The sequence below is a fragment of the Triticum aestivum genome, chromosome 2D, assembly GCF_018294505.1.
Source record: "Triticum aestivum cultivar Chinese Spring chromosome 2D, IWGSC CS RefSeq v2.1, whole genome shotgun sequence".
Lineage (NCBI taxonomy): Eukaryota > Viridiplantae > Streptophyta > Magnoliopsida > Poales > Poaceae > Triticum > Triticum aestivum.
Genome location: NC_057799.1, coordinates 446,070,753 through 446,077,712, shown reverse-complemented (window position 1 = coordinate 446,077,712; position 6,960 = coordinate 446,070,753). Strand labels below are relative to the sequence as shown.

General features: G+C 43.1%; 1 long non-coding RNA gene across 1 annotated transcript; it reads left to right on the top strand.

The window, feature by feature from the left end:
* Positions 1 to 2,248: 2,248 nt before the first annotated feature.
* LOC123053732 (uncharacterized) lies at positions 2,249 to 6,564 on the top strand. The gene is made up of 2 exons (XR_006425802.1): positions 2,249 to 3,278; positions 6,203 to 6,564. It is a non-coding gene; the product is annotated as an uncharacterized lncRNA (long non-coding RNA).
* Positions 6,565 to 6,960: the final 396 nt, after the last annotated feature.

Genomic DNA, 6,960 nt, shown 5'->3' with positions numbered 1-6,960 from the left:
CTTTTGGACATCGCATTGATTGTAGGGTGTGAATTGTGAAACAGTGTCTGATTTAAACGTTGGTTGTGAAAAAGTAGGTGATGGGGAAAGTGGATGTGGTTGTAACACAAATAATATTGTATGGCGCTTTATGATCTCTCGCCGGGTGAAATGCACGGTACAAAACCGACAGCCAATGTGACTAATAACATACTCCCTCCGTTCCCAAATATAAGTCTTTCTAGAGATTTTAATAGGTGACTACATACGGAGCAAAATGAGTGAATCTACACTCTAAAATATGTCTACATACATCCGTATGTCGTAGTCTATTGGAAATGTCTAAAAAGACTTATATTTCAGAACGGAGGGAGTATAAGATAAGTCTTGAGATTAGTATAATAAAATTTCTTAAAATTATTATCATGAAGTTTTTGTGTTTTTAGTAAAAGCAAACAACAAGGAATATAATGAAAGCTCCCTCAATATTTTTACATAATTCGCCAGGAATTAGTATAGTAAGATTTTGATTTTCCTAGAAAGACATAGTTTTGTGGAATTTGTACCATGACTTTTCAAGGAATTAAAATCTTATAACCATAAAATCCATCATTTACTTCTCTTTTCTGGGAGGAGATTCTCAGCTTTTATAGAAACACACATAATTTCACGGAACTTGGTTCCGCATTTTCCTAAATCTTGGAAATGATTTAAATCCACTAAACATATTTTTTTCAAAAGTTGAAATGATATTTTAAAACTTGATAAAAGCATACTACCTGTTAAAGAATTTTTCTTATTAATTAGTCACTAGTCAGACAACCTATACACATGAGGCTCAACAAAATTCGCATGCATGTGGGGCCTCTGTCACATGTCATTCAAGCCATCCACAATAACGCATTTATTATCCTCAGAGACCATTAAGAGTGCGCAGAAGGATAAAAACATAAACTTTACTTAAAGGAATGTATACATGGACCTAAACTAAAGAATATACCCAAACTAATATAACGACACGGATCCCTATGCTTCTTCAATGGCGAGATATCATAGGGGTGCGTCGCCAAGTGCTCCTATGCATTTTCGATTACTCTATATACTTTTGTTAAGCATGTTTCCCATTCTTTTGCATTTCATAAAATACTTCTTAATTTGACTTCATGTATATGTTTTTTAAGGAGGGATGGAGGTTTAGATGTTATGCCCTGACAATGTTAGCTGCACCTGCATGGCCATACAATATTAGTATCTCAGTTCACTGTCTTCTGATAACGATGCTTGCAAACTATTGGCAATCTCCAGTGCCGATAGGTAGCATTGAGCTACTAAGATGATATTGATTTTACTCTGATGGCGTCTTAAGTCACCACATGCAAAGAGTAACCTAAAAGTGCACATAATTTATCGGTTCATGTTGTATTTTCTTTTTTCTGCAGCCTGCAGATAATGTTTTTTCTTCTGAAGTTATGTGTCTATTCTAATTACACCAAAGAGTTGTAGTTTCTCTTTTTATTCATGTTATCAACATATTTGGCTTATTTGAGTCCAACCAAAAAGAAGCTGACTGACCAAGTTCATTCTTGATTAAGATGTTGTACTACTAAGCCAAAACCAGATAAGAAAGAGCGGTTCAGGGTCAGTGTTTTTATGTATGGATTTGGTTCACACATATTTCAGGAAGAAAATTGCACAGCAAGAAACCCCTTTTGTTTGATCATTATAGACGTAACTATTATTTTTAGTTCTGTAAACAACTAAATTTGTTGATTGTTCATGAGCTATACTTTAGTTTTGATTCACAAGATAGCAACCTACTTAATTGTCAAAATAATCTCGTTATCACTTGATGCAATCTCTAACAAATTATTAACCAAATATCCCGCAGCAACGCACATGATTTCATCTAGTTTGATTAATAAAGTAAGCCATGATGACATTCCCTAAAAAAAGGTATATATATGGATTAAGGTAGAGATAATAGGGAGGTGAATAAGGTCACTCATGAACTTGCTAGGTTAACGAAATTTTCATCAACTAGGAACTGGTTTGAGGAGCCATGGATGAGATTGTACCTTTTATTATAAACGATGTAACGACATTCTCAATTAATAAAGTTGTGTTTTTTTCCCGGAAAAGAAGTCCTTTTGATGTAAAAAAATAATCCTTCATTCCCTTTGCTTCCCCTTCCATGACTGAAGAATGAATTTAATCACAAAAAATCATTTGCTTTTCCCTTCCGCTTCCCCTTGTGTAACCGACGAATGAATCTAATCACAAAAGGCCACCACCCATGTGCCCATACGCCATTCCACTTCAAGGGTCGAGAGTGACCCGGCGAGCACAGCGCCGCCGCCACTGGTGAGCCAACCCGGGCAAGCGAGGCACACCATCCGGTGCGACCCCGGTGAGCCGCCCCATGACCCAAGCGATGTCGTTCTCACCACGTCGACAGTACCCTACGTCCCCATCGACGCTGCCACATGTGACCACGGCGAGCCATCCCACGACCCATTGCGCGCGACGCCGCTCCGGCGACCATGGTTGCGTCCGCTCTTACACCAATCATGCAGCTGTACTGCAACGCACTCACGTGGGCGCTGTGGTTCTCGGCAGAGGTCTCTCCGGTCCAGATCTGCTGACAACCCAATGCGCATAGCCGCATAGGAGTTCTCTGTGATTTCAATCTTGGCTAGGCAGCCCTTGTGGAGTGACTGGGAAAGGAAATGGAATTGGTTGCTGTTAACTGTGCCTACGCATCCATCCGTCTGAGGTAAGCTGTAGGAAAGCTAGGCCACAAATTGACTTGATATTAAATGTTGTAGATACAATCCAACATATGACAGCGTCCAGTGGGATATTTTTCTTCCAAGGTACTCCTATTTTCGACAGGGTTTGGTAATGATATGAGAGGGTCATTTTCCTTGATTTTTCTTCAAAGGTGTGGATCTGTTACCATCGCTGACCATATACTTTCATGTTTGCTCTTCTTGGGAACTGAACATTTAAGTATGAAATGCAATGTTCAGTTATACAGAAAAAATCGATACGTTCAAGACTACGTTCGTAAGAAGTTTGTTTCTAGAGGACAAAAGATGGGTTTAACATAAATCCTTACGATGGACTTCACATTGTCTAGCATTTGACCTTTTTTATGTTGTGCCTTGCAGTATGCAGAACATATTGAAGCCTGTTCTTCAGATGTTCAAACAGTGTACAAATGAATGTACGAAGATGACATAAAATCATTTGCTGCTTATTTGAACATATCTTCAGCAACACGGGTTATCTATGCTATGGTATATACTCAGTTTAAGCTTTAAACCTTTTATTTTATATGTTTTTTAAAGTTGCTGCTCATCCCCATTCAGTAAAAGCCTTGCTGGGCCGTTCATCTTCCTGTTCTCTGCCCAAGTATCTCTGTTATGAATCCAGACATGATGTTGTTTTAGGTAAATATTTTTCCTGCCACACATAGATAGAAATGGCTCCTTTGCGAATCAGCTAGTGCTATATTATAGAGAATAACTTCCTTTGGTATACCTATGAAAGATCATAATGACAATAATCAGGATAGATGGGAAGTTAAGCACCACAGCTGAAATAAACACAAATCCCATAATGTATGTGCAGTATCTGATTTTTTATTTTATTTTAGAAAAGGAGGAATACCCCCGGCCTCTGCATCTGGACGATGCATACAGCCATTTTATTAATTATTAACACAACACCTTACAAAGTCATACAACAGTAAGACCAAAGCCACCATCTAAGCAACATCTATTGCTACTCCTATCCAGTTAATGAAGGGGCGCTGATAGTCTAGGCCTAATACCAAACAGACCTCGCAGCCAAACGGCCAAACCTAACATCTAAGACCTGAGGTCCCAACCAGGACGCCTGCCGGGTATGGGCACCCACCAGTCTGGCGTGCTCCTCAACCAGGACGCCTGCCAGGTATTGAGGCCGCCGCAGCCACTTGCCACCAATCCATCTTCAGAGTTGTACTGTTGCATCAACCTTGCCCGGTCTAGCTGCCGCCGACGCCACCACGACGCCAGACAGCGTCGACCTCCTGCGTGTGTCCATCACCACACATCTGACGCCAGGCCTCCGCTGCTCCATGCCGCCAAGAGCTGCCGCCATGAATATGTAGAAAGAAACACCGCTCCACCGAAGAAGCCATCCGCTGGTCCCTCGAGCCCGGGTGCATCTCCAAGATGCCGCCCCCAAGGGGGTAACGACACATGAATGCCGCCGTCATCCGATCAACTGATCTAGGGTTTCCCCCGGAGGTATTGGATGGGTTTAGGATTTGTACCTCGATGATGCCTTCATCAAGGAAACGATGGTAAGGGCATCGTCATCACCGGCTCCGGCCAACGACCGAAGACCAAGTTTTCACTCGGATCCGTCCCAAGAAATCCACCCGACAACCTGTGCACTGCCTCGACCGCCTTCAAAGCCCCAGATCTAGCCGCCTAGATCCGGCGACCAACCGCAACAGCAGTGCCACCGTAGGAGCCCTGGCACACCGGCCACTGCCTGAATGCGCCACCACTGGAGCCTGGGAGGAGGACTCCCACCCCACCTCGCCAAACCGCGAGAGCCGCCGAGATGGATCCCGCACGCTCATCACCGTCTCTGGTCGGAACCAATCCGTGGCAAAACCACGAGACCGCCGACGCAGATCCGCCTTGGATATGGACTGCACCACGCCATGCCGCCGCGGGAAGCCCGAGCTTCACCCGCCGCCGCAATCCAAGGCCGCCGCCCCAGGATCCTGATCTGGCCAGCCCGGACCTCCACGACGCCCTCTTCACGCCGCCGCCGCCGGCTCGCCACCAGGCAACCGCGCCGCCGCCCAAGGCCTCCGCCCGGAGCACGCCGTCGTGCCACCATGGATCAGATCGCCGCTGCGCCGTCACGCGCGTGGAGGTCCCGCCCCACCCCCTCCGACGCGATCCAGGGAGGAGAGCCTCCGCCACCACCGCCGGCCCCCGGGCTTAGCCCAGTGGCGTCCTCCGACGGCGGCGGAGGGAAGGGAGGGAGGTGGTGGTGACCCTGGCGGCTAGGGTTTGAAGAGCCGCCCGAGTCGCCCGAGACAGGGGCGACGCGGGGGCAGACCAACTTTGTAATCTTTAAAATTCAGAATTCATGTTATTTGTGCCCAATTTTCATTTGCTGAAATCAAAATTCAGAATGTGCCTATTGTCCGAGGCCTGAACAAAATAATTGATCATGTTTGAGATCCTAAACGATACAAATTGTCATTATTTTTCACTTTCTTAATGTAGCTTATATATTTTCAAGTTTAATTTTTTTTTGTTGCAAACAAATTCCGACTAAAAGTTGACAATTTGGATTTCGGTGCTTATCTATTTTGTAAGTTCTCATGCTTTTTTCAGTAAACTTTTTAGACAAAAGGAATTAGAACTTGCTTTGGGGGAAAAGATAAAATGAACTGGTACTCTTTTGCTCTGACGACATGATTTGTTTTGTTCTTATTGTCAAATACCGGAGCTCCATCACTCACTATCAAGGATAGAAAGCTACTACAATTGCTAATATTCATGTTTAGTTTCCATTGTTTGCAGATTTGAAGTATCGTACAGATGAATAATGATTTACCTCTTGACGTGTACATTACCATTCATTCTTTGCAGATCCTAAGTACACATAGTTTCTCGAGATGACAATTTGTACATTTCCATTCATAGCGTCCCCATTTCAGAATCCATGTTCTTGTGAGAATACTTATGTCATATCCTGATTGAACAATTCACATTTTGCAATTTTTATAATTATACTCAAAGTACTATGTCCATAGCAATTTTTTTCATCTTAAGATCATATATCTACCATGCAATCAAAGTTATTTGATTTATGTATTATCAGCGCATATGGCTAAGAGCTCCCGCGGAGTAGATCAAAATTGCCTCGCTTTGTTCTCTGTATTCCCTAACAGCAATTTAATCGCTTTTTAACGTTCAATAAGCAGCCTTGGTCGTGCTCATGAGTAGACCAAAAATGTGTTAGCTTATTCCTTGTACATCCCCTAACAGCAACTAAATCTAAGTCACTTACTAACACACACTAATTAGCCTTGAATGTTTTACATAGCCAGTCAGGCAACTACATCCACTTGGTATTAACTAGAGTTTTTGGCCTGTGCATTTGTATTCACACATGGTCTCACTCATTTGTGTTTTTGTTATTACAGCCGACAGAAACATGACGCTGAATCTTCATTGTTATTATGCCACTCCAGCAGAGGTAGAGTAGTCGCACAGTTCACAAGCGAGATGACTCACAACCAGGTCGACCAACAAGCACAATGGAGACAGTCAAGGCAGTACAATGTGTGCTGCACGCTCAAGCCTAGGATCCTTCTTCCCTCCCATTGATTTTCTCCCCGTAACAAAGGTTTCCTTTATCGGAGTTTGATGATGAAACCTGGGCAAAAAAAGTGTAGGATAGTTGAAACCAGAGATGTATTGTTACTTTTCGCTCAGGATTTTCACATGTTTTGTTGCTTGTTACTTCCTCCATTCTTAAATATATGTCTTTTTAAAGATTCCAATATGAACTTATATTTCTTTACAGAGTAGTACTCCCTCCGTAAACTAATATAAGAGTGTTTAGATTACTAATTTAGTGATCTAAACGTTCTTATATTAGTTTACAGAGGGAGTAGTACTTAGTGATCTAAACACTCTTATTTTTCTTTACAGAGAAGGTATTTTGTAAGTTGTTCTCGTTTTTTCTTGCGTTCCCCATGTGTTTCCCTGTGTTTTTGGTACCGCCTCCGGCAGCCTGGCTGGAATCCTATGTTGATGGAAGGGGGAAGAAGGGATGGCGAAGATGGGCAGTGTGGATGCGAAAGCCTGTGGGGCGAGTTGGTGCGCTGCAACTGCAAATGAAGTGATCCATCCACCTCGCAAAGGAAAGGACTAGCACGCACGCACCCTTGGAGCCGGG